The sequence below is a fragment of the Pelodiscus sinensis genome, chromosome 4 (assembly GCF_052426305.1).
Source record: "Pelodiscus sinensis isolate ZL-2025 chromosome 4, ASM5242630v1, whole genome shotgun sequence".
NCBI classification, from domain to species: domain Eukaryota; kingdom Metazoa; phylum Chordata; order Testudines; family Trionychidae; genus Pelodiscus; species Pelodiscus sinensis.
Window position 1 is genome coordinate 88,003,627 of NC_143055.1, and position 22,782 is coordinate 88,026,408.

The window sequence follows — 22,782 nt, forward strand, 5'->3', positions numbered from 1 at the left end:
GTCATTTCTCACACAGTTACCCAATAATGATAATATCTAATTTGTTTGTATCTCTGAGCCCCTAACGAGTGATTTTTCTCATGCAAATACAGAATTTTCCTGTGAAAACTGTCTAACGTATTTGCTATCATAAATACATATTGTCACCTTAAATGACGACTTGGAGCAGCTGGTTCTGGAACCCACAAGAGGGGAGGCAATTTTTGATTTAGTCCTATATGGAGTGCAGAATCGAGTCAAAGAGGTGACTACAGCTGGACCACTTGGAAACAGTGCCATAATATAATTAAGTTTAACATCCCTGAGGTGGGAAAAAACATTACATCAGCCTAACATTGTGGCATTTAATTTCAGAAAGGAAAACTACACAAAAATGAGAAGGTTAGTTAAACAAAAATTAAAAGGTACACTGCCAAAAGTAAAATTTCTACAAGCTGCATGGGAACTTTTCAAAGACACTATATTAGAAGCTCAACATAAATGCATACCCCCAAAATTAAAAGAAACGCAGAGACTAAAAAACTGCTGCCATATCTTAACAACCAAGTAAAAGAAGCAGTGAGAGATTAAAAGATATTGTTTAAAAAGGGGAAGTTAAATCCCACTCAGGAAAATTGGAAGGAGCATAAACTTTGTTGAATGAAGTATAAAAATATAACTAGGAAGACCAAAAACTAAATTGAAGAGTAGCTATCCAAAAATTCAAAAAGTACATCAGAAGCAGGAAGCCTGCTAAACAGCCAGTGGGGCCACTGGAGAATTGAGATGCTAAAGGAGCATTTGAAGATAAAGTCATTACAGACAAACCAAATTATTTCTTTGCATTGGTCTTCACCAGAGTTAGGGAGATTCCCAAGCCTGAGTCAATCTTTTTAAATGACAAATCTGAGGAATTTATACCAAACTGAAGTGTCATTAAATAAGGTTTTGGAACAAATTAATAAACTAAACATTAATAAGTCAGCAGGGCCAGATGGTATTCACCCAAGAGTTTTGAAGGAACTCAAACGTGAAATTGAAGAACTAGTAACTGTAGTTTGTAACCTATCCTTTAAATCATCTTTTGTAGTAAATGACTGGAAGATAGCTATTGTGACACCAATTTTTAATGTCACAATAACAAATTCAGGCAATTATGGACTGGTAAGTCTAACTTCAGTCCCGGGCAAATTAATTGAAACCATAGTAAAGAACAGAATTGTCAAACACATAGATGAACATAATTTGTTGGGGAATAATCAACAAGGCTTCTGCAAAGGGAAATCATGCCTCTATAATCTACTAGAATTCTTTGAGGGGGTGTAAAGGGCTCCCCCTCTCACAGCTCTCCTTTCTAGCTGAAGAAGTTTGTCCATAAGCTCCCACTCCTATGACTGGCTCATAGTGGAGGGTTTCCCAGATGCCCTTTCTTCTGTGTCACCTAGGACCAGGCTTCTCTCCTGTCCCCTTGAGTAGCAACTGGGCGATTTTTGGAGGGAGGGGCAGGCCCACATACTCCTCTGGTTTCCAGTCCAGGGACCCTCTAATTAGCTGAAGTTCTTACTGTCCCCTGATACTCATTCCCTGGGCCACTTCCCCAAGAAATTGTTCCATCCTTGCCCTCTTTTTTTGGAGTTTATCTCAAAAGTCCTTACAGCATGCTGTCCAGGGTTCTGCAGTTCTGTAGCCCACAAGGACTGGTCTTCAGCCATTTGCCATGGGCTTCAGCAGAGCCTGAGATCCAGCCTATACTCTGAGCTGTCCAGGGTACTGTGGCCTTCCCAGTCAGTCCCTGTGACTGCCTGGCTTGAGCTTCAGGGAGAAACAGCCAAGCTGTGGCCCAGCAGCATCTTTATACAGGCTTGCTGGACCCTGATTGGCTGAAGTGGAAGCAGTCACTCTAGCTTTCCTGGAGGAGTTTTCTTCAGATCTTTTACCTAAGGCAGGGTGTGGTGAGGTTACAAGCCTCCAGCATGGGGCTTCTGGCTTAGTCAACCTTATTAGATGAGGTCAAAAAGCATGTGGACAAGGGTGATTTAGTAGATACGGTGTGCTTAGACTTCCAGAAAGTTTTCAAAATTCTATGATTTTGTGCTCTAAAGGCTCTTCAGCAAAATAAGCTGTCATGGGATAAGAGGAAAGATCCTCTCACGGCTTGATAACAGGTTAAAAGATAGGAAACAAAGGGTAGGGATAAATGGTCAATTTTTAGAATGGAGAGAGATAACTAGTGGTGTCCACAGGGTATTTGTATTGGGACCAATCCTATTTAACATATTTATACATTATCTAGAGAAAGAGGTAAACAGTGAGGTGGCAAAATTTGCAGATGATACAAAACAGCTCAAGATAGTGTGACAGACTGCTGGCTAAGCCAGAGCTCTGCCACTACAGTCTGGCCAAAAAGGCCAGTTATGGCCCACTGAGCAAGCCCAGGCCTGAAGGGCTAATGGAAGCATCTGTGGGCCTCATTAGCCAGACAGCTATATAAGGCAGCCAGAGGGGAAGGAGCAAGGAGCCAAGGTGAAGTGTAGTATGCTCCTAAGCCGGGAGGAGAGGCTGGCTGAGTTAGCTGCTAGAAAACCAAAGCTCTGTAAATAGAAAGTGGTGGGAAATTGACACTGACAATAAAAGGCATGGGTGACTGCATCAGAAAGGTTCTCTGGTTTGTTTATGACCCAGGAAGGGGTCCCAATGTGAGGGGCATGGGTGAGGACCTTGCCATAATAGTTAAATCCAAAGTAGGCTGTGAAAAGCTTCTGCTTCAAAAGGATCTCACAAAATTAGGTGACTGGGCAAATGGCACAGGAATTTTAATGTTGATAAATGCAAACTAATGCATATTGGAAAACATAATTCCAACTAAATGTACAAAATAATGAGGGACTAAATTAGATATTAGTACCACCCAGGAGAGAGATCTTAGCTGCTTTCAGAATACTATCCACAATGACTCCACTCAATGTGCAACAGCAGTCAAAAATGCAAACAGAATATTAGGAATCATTTAAAACGCCATAGATATGCATGCAGATGTGGTCACTTCATTTCAAAAAAGAAATTTTGGCATTGGAAAAAGTTCAGAAAAGGGCAACAAAAATGATTAGGTGTTTGGAATGGCTGCCATATGAGAAGAGATTAATAAAACTGTGATTTTTCATCTTAGAAAAGAGGCGATGATGGGGGATAAGATAAAGGTCTATAAAATCGTGACTAGTGTGGAGAAAGTAAATAAGGAAAAATTGTTTACTTGTTCCCATAACACTAGGGGCTACCAAATGAAATATGTAGCAGGTTTAAAATAAAAGGAAGTATTCAACAAACAGTGAACCTGTGGAACTCCTTGCCAGAGAATGTTGTGAAAATCAGGACTTTAATAGGTTCAAATAAAGAACTAGATAAATTTATGGAAAATGTCCATCAATGGCTATTAGCCAGGATGGGTAGGAATGGTATCTTTTGTCAGATGCTGGGAATAGATGACAGGGGAGGGATCCTTGATGATTCCCTTTTCGGATCTTTCCCTCTGGGGCACCTGGCAATGGCCACTGTTGAAAGATAGGCTCATGGGCTAGATAGACATTTGATCTGACCCAGTATGGCTATTCTTTTGCTCTTATAATATACACACACACACCAAAAATGCATGTGCAGTTACAGTCTTCTAAAATTGGCTGTAAAGGTTGAATTTTTCAAAGGTGACTTCAAACAATGCACAATTTAAACACTATCATTTGTATGTTCAAGAAAAAAATGTGTATGTGGTAAGCTCTATATGCACACACAAATGAATTATGCATGTGCAAATTCTATAATTTTGTGCCTAAAGATTGCTAAAAATGTTGTTTCTCAGCCTGCAATCTTTAGTCCCATAATCCTGTAAAGATAATCTTCTGACATTGGTATGGATTCCCAGTAGTGTCAATTGAATTTTGCCTGAGCACCCATATGACTCAGATCTCAGGATCTAAGTCATTTGATTACAAAGTCATCTGATCTTTTATGTGCTAAGTCAGAGAAATAGCTTTTAATGTCCCTATACTAATTGTGCATTTGGCTGTTTCATCTAAGCACTTCTAGGAACTATCGGCATTGTGATTTTTAAATGCTGAGGGACTGAAGTTGTGATATAAGTAAAACTTATCAGTGTAATTTCTTATAGGAAATTAAAAGTAATTTAAGCTATCTCTCTCTATATATATTAGAGTGTCCATTTTTCTGTGAGTGCATTTGTCCAGATTTGGTATGCAGCTTCCTCTCATCCTAATTTAAAGTAAGCTCAGGGTTTGGCTGTATCAGTAAAATGGGAAGTGCTTGGAATGGGATTGTTTTCCATAACATGGAAAAAGAGGGGTCTGAGAGCAGGAATAGTTATGCTCCACAATGACCACTGGGGGGCAGAGGGCATGGAGCTTGGGGGACAATTATACTGCAGAGTGACCATAGGAGGGTGGCCACACCAGGAAGAGATTAGCCAGCTGCCCTCCTCTGCCCCGGTGTCAACCCCCTCCCCTCAGTCCTCAGCCTCACTAGCCAACTGCCCCATGGCCATGACCCTCCTAGGAACACTGCCAGAGGCAGGCACGATGGTCCTTCCCTCTCCCTGCCAGGAACTATATGGGCTGTGGAGGAGCCACATAGCAGCACAGTCCCAACTCCCCTCAGAGGAGCTGCTGGCGAGGCAATGTGGCCCTGGCACAGAGGGAGTTGTTGTCACCGGAACTGTGCTCTTCTCACCGCCATGGGCAGCCCCAGTGATTCTGCCCAGATCCCCCAGCATTGACTTCTGCACCAAACCATCCTCTGTCCCATGCCCGGCCATAGAGCTGAGCAATACCAGGTAAATCCTCTAGTTTCTGGATACAATATTTACAAATTTTAAGTTATAATAATGAATAAGGTAGAGTGAGTGGTCATATGTGTTTACTGGTTATAATAAATAGTCTATGACCCTATATAAAAAAATTATGGTAATTCACTGCTCAGCCATTATTGAGTAATTTATGTAAAGATTTTAAAACTCCTGTTCTCCTCTATTTTGTATTCTCCATGTCACTGTATTCCTCTTGCAGTAATCAGTCAAAAGAAATGATAGTAACAGGGTACTTACTGCAATAACAGAGAGGACATGGATAAATCTCTTAGCAAAATAAAAAAGGAAACATTCAGAAAATGCAGAAATAACTGAATATGTTCATTTAATATGGTCTAATAAAATTTACCTCTGAGTGATGTTATTTTAATTGAATTATGCAGTTTTAACCTGAAGAAAATGAGAAACGTATTCAATTTTCCATTCTAAACCAGGAATATAGGCTGCCTTATATGGGTAATATTTACATGAGTCTTTGTATATAAGAACATAGGAATGGCCATATTAGGTCAAACCAAAAATCCAGCTAATTCTGTATTCTGTCTTCTGACAGTGGCTAATGCCAAGTACCCCATAGATGACCATAACAGGTACATCAAGTGATCCATCTACCATCTCCCATTCCCAGCCTCTGAAAAATAGGGGTTAGGACACCATCCCTGCCCAATAGATACTGTTGGACCTATCCTCCCTGAATTTATCTAGTTCTTTTTTGAGCCTGTTATAGTCTTATCATTCACAACATCTTTTGGCAAGGAGTTCCACAGATTAACTGTAACTAAGATACTAGACACAATATCATGGAACCACTCTATACTATAAAACAACAAGGAGTGCAATAATAAGTATAGGGCACATTTTATCCACCACTGAAATGCAGCTGCTTCTTGGATAAACTATAAATATCAGCAACTCACAACACATTTTAGGGCATAAAGTAAAGAGTCAATTGGTTTAAATAGGGATTTGTTTTGAGTCAGGCAACTTGAATTTCATCAGGCTTGTTGAATTTACACTCATACTTTTATGAAAGATACCCTGACCTCTTTAATATCAGGTTGTTGTAATCTTGTTTTCACAACTCACTGAAAGATAACAGACAACTCCTTCTTTCCCCACAAAACACACATACCATTTTTCAATATTTATTGCACAGTGTCAGGGTATATGTACGCTGCAATTAAAAACCTGCAGCTGACCCATGCCAGCTGACTCAGACTAAGGGGCAGCTGAACTGTGTTCAAGTACCCTATGAGGTAAGAGGGTCTCAGAGCTTGAGCCCAAATGTCTACACCACAAACAGTCCCTGAAGTGTGGGTTTTAATTGCAATGTAGCCATACCCTCAGAATACACAATTCATCTTCAGAATAAAAAATGCTTCACTATTAAAGTAATAGAAAATCTGCTGAAGCCAGATTTTTGAGCATACTGGGCATAATATCATAGGGTGACATTTTCGAAGTATCCCAGTACTTTAGGAGCCTAAGACAGATTTTCAGAAGCATCTTTGGCAATGGTCTCCCAAATCAGTTTATGTGGCTTTGACAGTTTTACTCATGCTAGGCATGAAAAATGGTAAATATGAAGGTTGGCCTCACATTTAATATGAAAGCCCACTGCCTCTGTCCCTTTCACTGGTGAGTGACACTGGGGTATGGAACATAATTTGCTCTGATGCCTGTCTCTATGCAAAAATTTTCTCATCACACCCCCAGAATACACTGGCAGAGGGACCCCAGATATATCTTGCTTATTGCTCCCTCCATAGTGGGATGACCCTCTTCACCCACCCACACTAGTGAGCTCCTGTTCCTTTGCATTTCTTCTCACAATTCTATACTCAGCAAAGCCTTGCAAATACCCCTCCAAAATGTCCCCAGGCTATTCTGCTTTCCCTTTCCCCACTTTTATTATAAAGTCACATCCCCTTCCCTCTTTTACCAACTGTTTATTTTTATTTTTTATTGTGTTTTTGCCTGAGGGAAAGAAAGAGTAAACAGTTTAAAGAATGTGACAAATAATTGGGAGAGAGGACAAAGAAAAGCATTCCTCTGGAGTAACTATACTAACATCTTTACATTTACACATGAACACTCTAATGTCCAGTTCCACATTGTTACCTGGCAAGCTCAAGTCTCCACAGACTGTGCTTCAACTCTCTTCTTACATGTCAGTCACTGACCATGACAAGAGATTCATGCTAGCAGTGGGAATTGCTGCTAGTGTGAAGCTACTGTGAATATAATTAATTTGTTTTCAGAAGTCAGTGCAGCCTACTGAGGGCTCAAAGAGTTGGAAAATGCCACATTTGGTGCCTTGTTTTAAGAAAAGGAAATGAGACCTAAGTAATTAGACCATAACGTTTAACATCAGTTCCTGGTAAATTGCTGACAAAATAATTGGTGAGCAATATGGATCCCTGAAAACTAAATTGGATAAAATTAAATTAATGTATTTCTTTGATAGGGAAACAATTTTTATTAGTTACAGAAAATATAGTCAACATAGAGAGGCAACTCTTCAAAACATGTTCCTAAATTCTGCCTGCAAAATGTGTGTGTGAGAATTGCAAGAGTAAAACCCGCATTTGCATGTACAGTAAAACTCCAATAGTCCGGCATCCAGTTGTCCAGCACTCCTGATAGTCTGGAATCCACTGGAACCCAGAACTGCTCAGGTCAGCTACTCTCATGGCTGGGCCGCTGTGAGCCACATGCACACTCACAGCCCGCGCCGTTCCACTCACTGTCCCCAGCACACACAGCGTCCAGCATGCATGTGCTAGCAGCCGGCCGCTGAGTGCAGGCAGCTGCTTCGAGACCCCGACATAAAGTTGGGGGGAGAAGAGGAATTGTGTGACAGCAGGGAGAAGAGGTGTTTGGCTCTGGGGAAGGGAAGGGATGGGGAGGGGGATTGGGTTGTGCACGGTGTCCCAGCCAGCTCATTGAAAAGCCGGACTCTCAGCACACGTATCCCAGCACCTGGAGGGAGACACGCGGCTGTTCCGGCGGCTCCAGGACTTGAGCATAAGGTGGGGGGGAAGAGGGATTGGGTTGGGAGAATGCCTCATTATAGTACCTCCTCTTACTCCGGCATATCCGATAATCCAGCACCACCTACGTCCCAAAGGTGTCAGATTATCGGAAGTCTACTGTACATACAATTGCCAGTTTCACATATTCTATTATAGTATTTAAAAGGAATCCAGTCTGCTGGCTCCAAAAATTCAGAAATTTGGTAGAGTATATTCTTGGTACAGAATTGGCTACTATTTTCTATGACATTTTCATAGGTAAATTGAAATCATACAATCTGTAATTATGTATGTGGATTGGATTAAAAGATTCATAATAATAAGCAGTGATTCAACTGAACCTTCTTTCCTTGTCTGCAGTATTTCATGTGGAGCTTTGAACCCTTAGGAACAATTAGGAACTAAGAATATCATATAGGTGTTTAGTTATCTGGTGATGCTTTCATATGGCATATAAATAATACAAAATTCACATTCACATGACATCTAAATGCACCACACATAACTTTGTGAGCTAGGTTTTTTTAACTCATCCTTCCCTTTTGCACTGAAATACCAAAACAAAACTAAACTAAACTAACCAAATATTATTTATTGTTATAATTGGCTAATATCAAAGTGGGAGAGGATATTTAGTAGGATCTTGAAGTGGTGTATTCTAGGCATGGTGTGATTAATTATTGACTCTTGAGAAGATACTCTGGATAATATAATCATATTTTTGAATAATAGAATCTTGGAGAGCATTATAAAAGCTTTGTAAGATATAATAAAAATACAGTTTAATCTTGGTAAATTGGAGAGACTAGCTGAAGCTTCATTTAAGAAAGAGAAGTACAGTGCTTAGATTTATCGCACATCTACATTACCTGGAAGATCGATGCTTTGGCAGTTGATCTTCAGGCATTTGATTTAGAAGGTATAGCGGGGACACACTAATTCAAACACTGAGGACTCACCCATAGACACCACTGCTCCTCACTGTCACTGTTTCCTGTCAACCTCCCGCAATGAAGATAGCACCGTAGCTCAATTTAAGGTACATTGACTCCACCCGCCTTATTTATGTATTCAGAATTAGTGTACCTTAAGCCAACTTTTCCCCATAGTGTAGACCTGCCCATAGAATAAAGAATATCGTCTAGATTATACTGCCACAGAAGAGTACCAATGGTAATATTAAATTGAGTATAAGAGAGGAATGAAGTGCTGGTGTAACATTGTAGTAGTGCTGTGTTCAGGCTTCTCAATTTAAAAAATGACAAATACTCATAGATCTCAGAAATGTGCAGGAAAAAATGTTGAATTATTTGAAATAAGAGACATGGAAGGCTATGCAAGTGCGGATTAGTGAATCTAAAGAAACAGAGATAGAGAAGGAGATGAAAGCTATTTATAAATATATAAACCGTTGTTACAAAGAGAGGGATAAATTATGGTCATTAGTCAATGAGCACAGCACAAGAATAAGTGCTTTAAGATGAAGCAGGCAAAATGTAGATTAGGAATTAGGATGCATAGATAATGGAATAAATTGCCGATAGACAATTTAGAGGTGTCCTCACTGGAGATGTTCAGTACGGCATCCAGGTACAAGTTAGATATTCCTGTCTGGCATCCTCTGACCAGTCCTGGATGAGAAATTTTGCCGGACCAGGGGAGGTCATTTCTGGCCCCCTTCCACCTGGTCCCTCAGCCCTGACCCGGCTGTGGCCCTGTTAACTTCCGGCCCCACTGGGATGCACCTGACTTCCAGGCCCTACTGGCAACTTGCTGCCAGAAGCCTGCTGCCCTGCTGGCTCTCAGGGTTCCTAGCCATCAGCCCTCCATGGGTACACTGTGGACCTGGAATATTTGTGGTTCTGCTGGACCAGAGAGTCCTGATTTAGAGATGTTCAACCTGTATCAGGAATGGTTCAGAATAATGAAATCAGTCCCACCAGAATGCATGAGTATAGATTAGGTGACCTATTCAGGTATCTTCATAATTTCCACAGAAAATAATAACTAGAAGATTAATCAAATCTGATATCTGTGTTGCCACTAAGCTGTGCTTGGCAATTAAAAAAAAACTCAAAACCCTCTGCATTCATCAAAGAAAATCAAGTACACCCAGAAGTAGCATATATGCCATAGAAAACTAGTATTTTAACTAAACTGGTATTTTAAGTAGGGATGGGGTTGAGTATGATACCTCAACCCTGCACTGTATGGCAGATTCCTGGAATTAACCCTCAATGGTGCAAATGTTGAGCAATTTATTTTCAGAGCTATGCTCATTATATGGGGTTTTTTTCCTGCTGTAAGATTGGGAATGAAAATGGAAATGTGAGTGGTCCGTTTGTCCACAGAGATATGCACATACAATCTCCAGGAAAGTCAATGTAGCTGAAGTCAAAAGCATGTTCAAAATGAAGAAATGAAATTCCTTAAAACATCTAGGGCATTGTCTACACTAGGAAATAATTTTGAAATAACTAAATTTGACTTAACCCTGATTTTACAAAATGAAATAGCAAGTCCCCACTATGGGGAAGCCTTGAAAGAAGTCCAGTGCAAACTCCATTTATGTGGATGCACAAACTCATCTTAGAGCCCCAGGAAACACTGGGGAGTAATTAGTTAGAATTATTCTGGGGAGTAGTTATTTTGAAATAGTGGCACTGGAGCATCCACACTAACGCTATTTTGAAATAACTATTTCAAAATTAGCATTATTCCCCGAGGAAAGCAGGAGTACAGATTTCAAAATAAGCAGCCCATTATGTTAAAATAGCAGGCTTGGTAGTGTGGATGCTCTGCTTATGCATTCGACCTAGGGAGGGTTATTTGGAAATTACGTTCTAGTGTAGATCAGGGCTTCCTGTTAAATCGTGCATTGACTGCTTCCAGGTAGTATAGCTGACCAAGTGTATGTCAATACAGAAAATGAACAACTAGCTTTAAAAATAAGTTGATCAACGAATTATCTATTGGTGCAGATTTCAAAATAAATTTCTAGTAGGAAAAAAGCTCTGCAGTGTGACACTCTTATATTTATACAAATGTTATGCCCCTTTTTAATGGGGAATGAGGAGGTAACATCAAGTAATTTTCAATAGTCTGTAAACACTGTGTGATCAGTGCAGCATTCCTCAGTGTCAAATCTCTAGGGGTATGTCTACACTACCCTGCTAGTTCGAACTAGCGGGGTAATGTATGCATACCGCACTTGCTAATGAAGCCCGGGATTTGAATTTCCCGGGCTTCATTAGCATAAGCGGGGAGCCGCCATTTTTAAATCCCCGCTGCTTCGAACCCCGTGTAGCGCGGCTACACGGGGCTCGAACTAGGTAGTTCGGACTAGGGTCCTATTCCGAACTACCGGTACTCCTCGTGAAACGAGGAGTACCGGTAGTTCGGAATAGGACCCTAGTCCGAACTACCTAGTTCGAGCCCCGTGTAGCCGCGCTACACGGGGTTCGAAGCAGCGGGGATTTAAAAATGGCGGCTCCCCGCTTATGCTAATGAAGCCCGGGAAATTCAAATCCCGGGCTTCATTAGCAAGTGCGGTATGCATACATTACCCCGCTAGTTCGAACTAGCAGGGTAGTGTAGACATACCCTTTATGCCTTGGAATCATTTTCACTGAATTGACTTCAGTTAATTTGGGCATAATTTTTACACACACTTACACAAGACAAAAAGAAAGGGCACTGAATGGTTACCTTATTCATTAAGGGGCAAGATAAATCCTGGATATACTAGAGCATCTAAGTGTGTAGAAAATCCTTAATAATAGTAAATAGAATTGAATGGTCTTTGGTATTTATTTATTTAAATAAAAGCAAGGGTGTTTGTTAGAAAGGGTTCAGCATAACAATTACTAATCTCTATTTTTTTTCAGAGCCTGCAGATTTAATGCTCAGGTTCTTTTTTTATTTTATACAATGTGAGTAATATAAATCCAAATGCTATCAGATTTCAGGGACAAATTCTGTCTGGCTACAATGTGCTGTTGTGGTGGTGGTGGTGGGGGGGGGGGTCTCTTCACTCCCTATCCCATTTATGCTACCAGGCCCAGCATTGTACTATACAGCACTGTACAATAACTATGCCTTTCCTATTTCTCTGATGGGCAGATGACCATGATCCCACTGCATGAAGACACACATAAAGACATATACACACTGGCCAATAGAACTGGCTGATCTCTCCAAAGAGTGTAGTCAGGGTTTTGGAACTATGGGTTCTATGGGTACAGTAGTATTACCTGGTTTGAAGTGTTTTCTATCATATGTAGGGTTTATAATCTTGTTAAATGTTTTTTTGAACCCCACTATAAAAATTGTCCTGACACCACTGAGTGTCATTAAAGAATGACTCTTCGTACTCACTCTGAGATGTTGGCCCAAATCCTCAAAGAGATACAGGTGTTGCTCTGTTCAGCATTGCAGTGCCAAACCAGGCAACCTGACACATAGTTGAATCCTCAGCCCCAAGTTAAGTGCCCAGATGGAAAGTTATGAGATTAAGAAACAGATTCTCAGAAGCCAGAAAAGTGATAATGAAACCATTTAAGTTAGTCAAGAGTAAAATGCTGAGGAAGAGTGGGTGGGAAGAGAAAAGAAGCCTAGGCCTGGGGTGGGCAGATACTAGCTCATGGGTTGGATCCAATTTGTTAGGATTAACCCTCTGTGCCCCCGCCCCCCAGCACTGTATTTATCTGCACCTCCACAGGTATGGGGAATCACAGAACCAACTGGCTGCAGATTGCTGTTGCCAGACAATGGGAGCTGCGATCACCCGTACATGCAGTAGTGCAGGTAAATATAGTGGAAGCAGCCCACCATGGGCAAACCCTGGTGAACTGCCACCGCTTTATTGCCCACCCCTGGCCTAGGCCTAAGTAGCTGACCTAGTTTGCTTCCTTCTCCTCAGGATCCTGTCACAGACTCTCTCCAGGAGTTCAGAGATGAAAGTAAGTGGGTACAGTATGGTACACAATACCAGCATCCTATTTATGGCTGGCATGGTGTATCAGAAAGACACCCTACTGCTCCCAATCCTCCATAGAGGTACCTCTCAGAAGAACAAGGCTGGGAGTAGTATGGTAGCCAGAGGAGCTCCTGTCCTTTCCCCCCACCTGCCTGCTGCCCTTCCTAGTGAAGAAAGGAGCAGAACCCTCAGCTCTGCCCTCTAAGCTTCTACAGAGCTGCATTATGTGTCTCCTCCAGCTCTGTATAGCAGCAGCCCTGCAGCATGGTGGGGCTGGGGGCAGTAGAGCAGCTAAAGGAGCTTCTGAAAGAGCTGCTGGTATTCTGCTCCTTTCCCCATACTCTGTTCCTTTCCCTGTGCTCTGCTGCCCCTCAGCAGGAAAAGGAGCAAAAACCCCAGATCTGTCCCCCAGCAGGACTGCCTCTTTTTACAGCTGGAGGCTACAGCTCTGTGGAAGGGCAGGGGGTAGGGCCGGGGCCACTGCTCCTTCCCCTATGGGGAAAGGAGCAGAATTGCCAGCAGCTCCTCCAGCTATTGAACTTCCCCCAGTATAACTTCCACTACCCAGATAAAATGGGATGAGGAGGAGAGAGAAAAAGTGTGGGGAACCTGTGCTTTGGGGATGGGCGTAATCACAGAGAGGATCATATGGGGAGGGTCACATGTCCCCCCTTTAGCTGGTGTGACTCCTTCATGCTGGGAGGAAACTAATTTTAATTTAATCACTGATGGAGTTAGGGCCCTATGCTAGGTCAACTGCTTGGGAAGCCCATCCCTTAGCAATCAAAACTATTTCTCTCTCAACTTCTGAGAATTGATAACTCTCACCGTCATCCTACATTTCCCACTGCTCTGACTGACTTTGATGCTGATTTTGTGTTGCTTCCCCATTGACCAGTAGCCTGCATCTGGTGCTTCTGCAGTGGGCCTGGCAGGTAACAGATGTATCTCAGAGCATGCCTACAGGGTCAGGCCTTAGTTGTGAGAAGGATGGTCTCCCACCTCATCTGAGAATTACAGTTCAGGGCTCCTGGACCTTTGGCTTGAGCTAGGGCTTGGAGCTTCACACTAGGGGTACATGTAGACTACATGGCTCGGTCGATGGGGCCATGTAGATTAGTGTACTCAAAAAGGGGAAATGAAGCGGCGATTTAAATAATCACCGCTTCATTTACATCAAAATAGCTGCTGTACTGTGCCAATCAGCTGTTTGGCAGCACAGCACGGTAGTCTGGATGCTCCGCCCCGGTAAAACTCGTTCCACGAGGCATAAAGGGGCAGTCGACAAGGGCTGCCCTCGTCGACCGCGGAGCGTCCAGACTACCGTGCTGTGCCGCCAAACTGTTGATCGGCACAGTGTGGCAGCCATTTTGATGTAAATGAAGTGGTGATTATTTAAATCGCCGCTTCATTTCCCTATGTCTAGAAACCTAATCTACATGGCTCCGTTTTCGGAGCCATGTAGTCTAGACATACCCCAGCTGTGGGGTAGCATCAAGGTATATAGGCACCTTCGTGAATGCAGGACATCAGCAATGTGGGCATTTAGGGAACTTAGTTTTTTGGAAGTAATTTCCTAGTATAAACATACCCTAAGGCCATGTCTTCATCACCAGGTTATTTCAAAATAGGTTATTTTGAACTCCCAAAATAACTTTTTCAAAATAAGCTTATTCCTCTTCACAAGCAGGAGTTGTTATTTCGAAATAACAGGCATGGTAGTGTGGATGCTTGACTTGTTATTTTGAAATAGGAAAAATTTTGAAATATCTCCCCAGTGCAGACATACCTTACATTTGAAATAATAACTCCTGCAATAACAAAATTGAAATAGCATGTCCCCACTATAGGGAAGCCTTGAAATTAGTATGAGGCAGGCGCTACTTAGAGCCCCCAAAGCCCTGGGGAGTAATTACTTAGAATTACTCTGGGAAATATCATTAGTGTGGATGCTCCACTGCTGCTATTTCTAAGTAACTATTTCGAAATAGGTATTTAGAAATAAGTGTAATTCTCTGAGGAAAGCAGGAGAATAGATTTCAAAGTAACCAGCCCGTTATTTTGAAATAATGGGCTTGGTAGTGTGGGCACTCTGCTTATTATTTCAAAATGAGGGGGGTTATTTCAAAATAACTCCCTAGTATAGACCAGAGCTTAGATGCCTACAGGATCAGGCAGCAACTGAGCGGCAATTCTGAAAATGTCAGTGGCACCTAATCAATGGAATTCAGTGCCTAAAGAGGCAGATAAACACATAAATACCTCTGAGTCATTGTGTCTCCATACTATTTCTTACTACATGAATTTACCTGGATAAACCACCACAAAGAGTGTGGGATTATGGTAATTCACTCTGTGTTCCCATTTACTCCTTGGCCTCTTTTAAAAAAAGGAACATTTGGTGTGATTTTGTGATCTGGATACCTGCCTGCTAATTACTAGATTGAGACTGCCAATTTTTTTTCATATAGGGCTCCAAGAAACAACGAGATGAAATTGCAGTCACTGACAAACAGGGCTAACAGGGCACCAGAGATACAGAGCACACATATATTAGTAATTTGAGTAATCCATTTCCCCTAGCATCTCTGGTGAAATCCTGACTATCAAAATCAATGGCAGTTTAATAGTGCCAGATACCATTTTCTGTATATAAAACATGTAATAATGCAAGCAAACTATAGAAATATAAAGATAAGCCAAGACAAGTATTAATGTGAATTGAGAACCAAGATAAAGCTAATGTAAATATGGTGTAGAAATATTGGTGAGAGAAATTTGCTGGATCTATACATTGTCTGAGTATTTGGAATGTAAGGAAGTGGATGTGGTTTGCCATTCAACTCCATGACTACTTTTTTTTTCCTGTGGCAACAGTAGCAACCATAGACCCTCTATACCTGAAGCATGGGACATTTTGTTCACTGGATGTGCATAAACATTGCTCCATCTTGGAACATAGCCACCCTATCCCCCCAAATTGACTCTCTTTGCTTAACTCATTAGAGGCATGGAGACAAGAACTACAGTGCATGGGATTGTGCCCTTGCATGGTAGCCCATATGCCAATCTCCACCACAGCTGATACGAAAGGTTAAGAGGTATAAAAATCTTTGTGCTTAAACTCCATAGTAAAGGTCAGTTTGACCCCAAATTCCGAATAGAGCATGTATAGTGCTGCCTGTTACATCCGTGTCTTTGATTGAAAGTGTATTTATTTTTTCTTCTTCTTCCTCTTGGCAACAGTAGCACTAATATTTATAAAACATTATTAGTTTGAATGGAATTTTACACTGCTCCTTTTTTGAAGAGTTTTCAGTGTAAGGGCTCAGTTACAGCTAAAAGCTTTTGCCCAGTCATGGAGGTAGCATGGGATGACACTGCTATAAGTATTACGGTTCTTTCTGGTGCTGTCAGTGCATATAATGGATATGACTGCAGCTGTGCCATAACAAAGGTGCAACATACACTCCGTTTTCCACCTTAACCTCTTTGTTGACTATTCTGAAGGGAAGCTGCAGGATCACACTCTTACTTACTTCCTGTCCTTCTTGGGGTGGCTAGCAGTGTTTAACAGGACTACTTTTCTAATCAGAGAAATGTAAGGTTTGCTGTTGTGGCCAGTCCCTGTTTGAGAGTTCTTAGAGTAAGGAATGTTCCTTGTTCTTTGTTCCCTTCCCACTCTTGATAACCAGTTAGAATTTAGGCATAGTCCAAACCTAAATGTTTCCTTGGCAAGATGAAAGAAATCAGACAAAAGGACAGATAATGGGAAAAGAGCACAAGGATGATATTTTGTGATAGAAAGTCTTCTTATGGATGTATCTTGATAGATCTTCTGTTTCATTCAAAGTATTTCTATTTTGGTTTATGAGCCAGAATTGTCAATTATAGTTATTGTATTTTTTCTTTTCATTTTCCTATCATTTTTCTTCCCTTTTCATTTCTTCTTCTTGCACACACTCTTTGGTGGGTCTTCTTTTCTCACACTCTGGCTACGTCTACACAGTAGGTTTCTTGCACAAGAACTTTTTGCAAAAGAGATTTTCCGCAAAAAGTTCTCGAGCAAGAAAGTGTCTACACTGCAAGTGCTTTTGCGCAAGAGAGAGTTCATACTACCCTTTTTGCACAAGAGCACTTGTGCAAAAAGGCTTATTCCTCATGGGGAGAGGAATAACTGTTGTGCAGAAAGCTCCCTCTTCTGATGATCTACTGTAAACTTTCTTGCATAAGAAGGGGTTTGTAGAGGGGACGTTCTGCAAGTTTTTGTGCAAGAATGATCATTCTTGTGCAAGAAGCCTTCAATGTAGACAGCCCCAGTGTGTAACTATTAATGGGAAAATTATGCATGCATATCAGTGGAAGAATAAATGCTCATATAAGATTGCTGTATTGTGTTTCCAATTTTTATTATCTATTTTAAATCTTATATATTATATACTTTCACTGTAACATTTAAAACCTTTGGAGAAGGTCAGCAACCTTCAAAATAACGTAGACATAGATCTGTAACACTATCTGAAACTACATTTCATTCAAGTTTTGAAGGTTGGAACATGATGGAAGTATCACATAGATCAGTGGTTTTCAAACATTTTTTTTTCTCATGACCCAGTTGAAGAAAATCATTGATGCCCATGACCCAACGTAATTTGCCAAGAGCTTTGGAGAGAAGAAGGGAGCTTCTGCTTTGGGGATATCAGAGCTGTGGCTTATCTAAAAAACAGCTTCTTGTCAGCTGTGCAGTAGGGGTGCTAAGGCAGGCTTCCTGCCTCTCCTGGCACAGCAGATCACACTGTGACCCAGACCCAGCAGCAGGTTCCCGGCCAGTAGGAGTATGGAGGTAGTTTTCATGGCAGGGGCAGTGCATAGAACTCTGTGTACTCTCCACCTACACACTTAGGAGCCAGGCCTGTTGCCAGCCACTCTTTGGGCACAGTGCAGTCTGTGGTGCTAGGACAGGCATGTAGCTTGCCTTAGTATCCCCCCCTCCCCTGCCGTCATTTGGTCACTCAAGCAATGAGACGCAGTGCCAGACATTCTATGATCCAGTACTGGGTTACAACCAGTAGTTTGAAAACCACTGACATGGAGAATAGGGGGTCACCTTCTCTTTAAGGCAGAGTGCATCTGGTAGGGGAGTCCAAAGCCCTCCTCCAGTGAGGGTTATCAAAGGGCTTTATCCAGGACATCCCTACATCTATGTTACCATAGCTACTTCCTACCCCTTATTTGATAGTCTAAGCTTTAAAGTCTGTAACAAAAGCTGCAGAAGAAAAGGTGTTAACTGCACCTTTAGTCTACCTAGGCTTGGCAGGTAGGATCTTGTATTCTCAGAGTCACATAATCCTTTCTCAGTAGATTCTAGGGCAGGTCCTTCTTCCTGTCTTGTCAGTCCTTTTCTAAGCTGTCTGGCTTCCTTATGAACTTCATCTCTATCCAAAACAGCTGTGCAGGGTCTTCTGGTCCCAGAGTTGTGCTTTAACCCTTTCAATCCTAGCGTGGAGTTTATGCACCCGATCATACAAGTGTACTAATGAGTACAGTCTGGTAAATGTACAGATATTCACAAATATCCACATCCATAGATGCGGATGTGTGTATCTGCAGCTCATTTTTGCAGGTATGGATGTAGATACAATTTTTGTACTTTAGAACTCTGTGGATTTGTGGATATCCACTTTATGTCTGTGCAGGGCTCCACTAATAAGAAAAATACATATTTTATATTGCTTTTTATTTGTAGTAATATTGAATCCTCCTTCTTCTCCCACCCCAGATACTTATTAAACAGTTGAATTATGCTAGTAACATTATTAAACTGTACTAATTTACAATATTTGTAACCAGAACCCATGATTCCCAGTGGATACAGATATAAAGCTTTCTAGTCCACTTGATTTCAGAGTTCATTAATGAGACCAAAGTACAAAAACAGTTAAATAGGGATGAGAGAGACTGGGAGCCAGGAATTCTTCAGTTCTTATACTAAATATTAAATTGCTTTTGGTACTTTCCAATTCTGTGGTGCTTTCCATCTACGGATCTCACATTGGATTATAAAGAATAATTATTTAAACCTAGTTGCACCTCTATGAAATGTGAATAAAAATGTTTACCTATTTTACATAGGGAGAAATGGTGGCATAGAGAAGTTTGGTGATTTTTTTCCCCTCAAATTCACATAGAAAATTTCTAGAGAACCAGGAATAGTCTCCAGAACTCCTGGCTTCCTGCCCTCTGGTTTATTCACAAGACCACTCTTCTTCCCATGTTAGTTATTAGACTCAGTTTCCCCAACTGTAAACAAGGGATAGTACACAGACACATTTTTTTGTGCATGAATCCCTAGTCAGACATCTTTGCAGAACAGTGACGAGGATAGAGCTGATCATCACCCTTGGAATCCAGTAATCTCTTTCTGTTGGTTTCCATGCAAAAAGGTTTACTTAGGTTTTGAGACCTGGGAAGACTTGGATAAGAGACTTGCCAACTGCCCAGGGCATAGATGTTGCAGATATATACTTAGAGTTTTAAATGGCCTAATGGTAGTGCAATTATAATTATTATAATAATTAAACAAGAAAATGTACACAGTGACACAGGGTAAGGCAAAGACATCACCAGTCAGCTACCACAAAAATGTATTTATGTATCTCTAAGGAGCGCCTAAGCAAAAGGTCATGCTGTGTGATCTGAAAGGCCTAGACAATTGTCCTGGTTCCAGTGCACCCACATTGCCAGATAGGAAATAAAGGCCAATACATCTTAATAGGGCAGCAATTATTTCTGATGTGGGTGGGAGGCTTCAGCTCCTGAAAATTCTACTGAGCTTCAAATTACACTGTCTTAAGGAATTGTAGTAATTTCCAGTATATCTGTCCCCTTCCATGTCTTTCTGAATAGCAGCAGACAATGTGGACTACTGTGCTTACCTACTTTACCAGGATATTGCAAAGATCAATATATGAGTGTTTATGAAGTATTTTGTTGATAAAAGGAAATACATATGATATTTATTTATTAAGGATGCAAAGTCCGGTATTTACCATCTGACAGTTGTACGCATTGTGTGAGCTTCTGTTGAATTTACTACAATACAGCATTGATACTCTGAATAAGGATGAGGAGCTGCAAGTGACTATTTAATGGATCCCTCGTGTAGCTCTTTGTAGCACATGATATTAAAATATTTAGATTGATTAACAATTAAATCACAATGTTATTAATCAGTCAGGATGCTTTTACTATCTGATTAACTAATTGGTCAGTCATTTTGCCATGAAAATAAGAGAGGGAGAGAGAGTAAACTCAAACAATGAACAGAGTCTTGCACGGATACAAAATTGATATCCACACCCACACTTGCATCTGCAGAAATGATCCATGGATATCTGCATCGACATCCGCATCCAATTGCAAGTACAGGTTGGCCCTCGTTGGTCTGGCACGCTCGGGACCTGACTGGTCCGAATGAGGGGAATGGCCATAGTAAGGAAGGTCCCTTCCCTCCTGGCCTGTGCTTCAGCCTGCCCCCCTCCCTGCTGCTGCAGCCCTCCCAGGCTCTTCAGATGCGGCCAGCCCTGCTGCTGCCAAGGCAGAGTGCCATGGCTAGAGTTCTGCAGCTGGGACAGAGCTCCACAGATACCTGGATCCACAGCTGGGGCTGTAGCTGCACAGCTGCCTGGTTCCACTTCTGGGGCCAGAGCTGTGCAGCTAGGGTTGGGGTGGAGGGCTAGGGCTGGAGCTCTGTGGCCAGGGACAGAGCTCCCTTGCCACTGCTGGGGCTGGAGCGCCACGGCTGCTACTGGGGGCCAGAACTCCCCACTGTGCTACCTGTTTCTAGGGTTGCCAGATGATTGAACCAGAAATACTGAACACCCCCCCTCCAAAAAAAACCACAACACCCATTCTGTTGAGGAAAATAAAGGATTCTGAGACTTATTAAGAAAAAAAATTAAATAATAAAGCAGCGTGGCCCCTTTCAGAGTGAGTGCAGAGTTAGAATAGGGATAGGAACAGGGGAGCCGTTGAGCACTAAGACCCAGGGAAAGCATTGCTTCCCCTTGGTCTTTAGGCTTTTTGCCGGTGGCCATTTTGTGTTCTTGTTCAAGCCAGAACTTAGCTTCTCTGTGGAACCCGGTAAGCATGGGATCTGGGAGAGAGGGGCTGAGTGTGTTGGGGCCCAGGGTGGGGGGAAGGCCGGGGGCTGGGCCTGGGCCCATGCCAAGGCACTAGGGTTGCCAGGTGTCTGGAATTTTCGCATCCTGTCTGGGAAAAAAATCTGAAAATACCGCACATTATAGGTGTCTGGTATTTTCTTAATTTTTTAACAGACAGGAGTCAAAAATACCAGACTGTCCGGGTCAGTACTGGACACCTGGCAACACTACCTCCCCCCCCCCCGCATCTCCCACACACAGAGTTGCCGATGCCCCCTAATGCCAGACCACAAATATTGCCGGATCAGGGAATCCCAGTAAAGAGAGAGGTACAATTTGTACCTGTGGATATAAAGCAGATAATTCACAAGGTTTTAGATTCAAAATTTGTATGAACATCCATATCCACAGAAATGAACTACGGATATCAACATGTATATAAAGTGACTATCCACAGATTTTTGGGGCTTTAAAAGTGAATTCACACTATTTTGGTTTTTTTGGGAAATTGCTAATTTTGCTCCGGAACTACTAAGGTCTGAGTATCAGTGGGACTACAGTATTTGTTCCAGAGATAGTGATGCATGTGATCGTATATTCAGCAAAACTCTTTTCTCTTTTATGCCACGTTATTCCATGCAGAACACAGGGCCTTCATCACTGCCTTCCATCTTTTCTTATCTCCTGCAGCGGTCTTAAATTAATCCCATGTCATTTTGATAGAAGCAGAATTGAAAGCTATTGTGCATTTTCATGTTATCCTTGGTCTACCTCCATGCATCTTGCCCTGGGGGTTCCAGTCCAAACACTGTCTTGTTATATTATTTGGGTCTTTCTTCCATGTATGACCTAGTCATCTCCATTATTGTTTTGTAGTTTCCTGTCTTATTTGCTTCTGTTTTGTCCTTCTCTATTGTTTTGTGATTTTTTTTCCTGGCCATCTGATACTGAGGATTTGCCAGACAGCTGTTTATGAAAACTTTAGAGTTTAAATAGTAAGGTATTAAAAATCTACACAGATAAAAATAGTTGGAACATAATTCACATTAAAGTTAAATTACATATAGGAAAATCAGCTAGCACAGATATATAGTTATCTAATCTAGTCAGGTAGATGAAGTCTGTTCAATGTATCATCAGTTCAGTACAGCAAACATTAAAGTTGAATCCATATAAGAATTTATTTTCTGTTGTTGGTTGTTGTGGTTACAGTGAAGATTTTTTCCTCACAGTTAAATTGCATCAGAACAGACAAAATCTGGACAGTTTTGTAACACATATGTACTGATAATTTTAGTTAATATTTATTATAACATAATCTTACTATAGTTTGTCCCTTTTGATGCAGTTGGACAGTGGAAAAATATTTACAATTCAGTCACTAACAAAAACAATATTTCATATTTTGATTTAGTTTTAATGTTGATAAGAGATCTGTTAGTTTGCAGTCTTGAAGTGATGGGATAATCACTGAGCAGACTTCATCTCTTATATTTGTAAATCGTGAGTGCCCCATGGTAATCTATGTAGGCAGATTAGATAGATGAATACATAATATGTTTGCTAATAGATTTCTCCATAAATTTAATTTCACTGTGAATTATATTACACTGATTTGTTAGGTAAACCTAACTGATAACTTTTTAGAAAAAAAAGAATAGGGATTTAGAATAGACACATATGATTTCCATATATGAAGCCATTATATAAAGATAGGAAGATTCCTTTGCTTTAATTGTAACACTTCACTTCCAT

General features: G+C 41.3%; 1 protein-coding gene across 3 annotated transcripts in view; it reads left to right on the forward strand.

Moving 5' to 3' along the window:
- Positions 1-22,782, forward strand: part of PCDH10 (protocadherin 10) — a 48,696-nt gene that overhangs the window by 24,077 nt on the left and 1,837 nt on the right. The gene's annotated exons all lie outside the window — the stretch shown is intronic.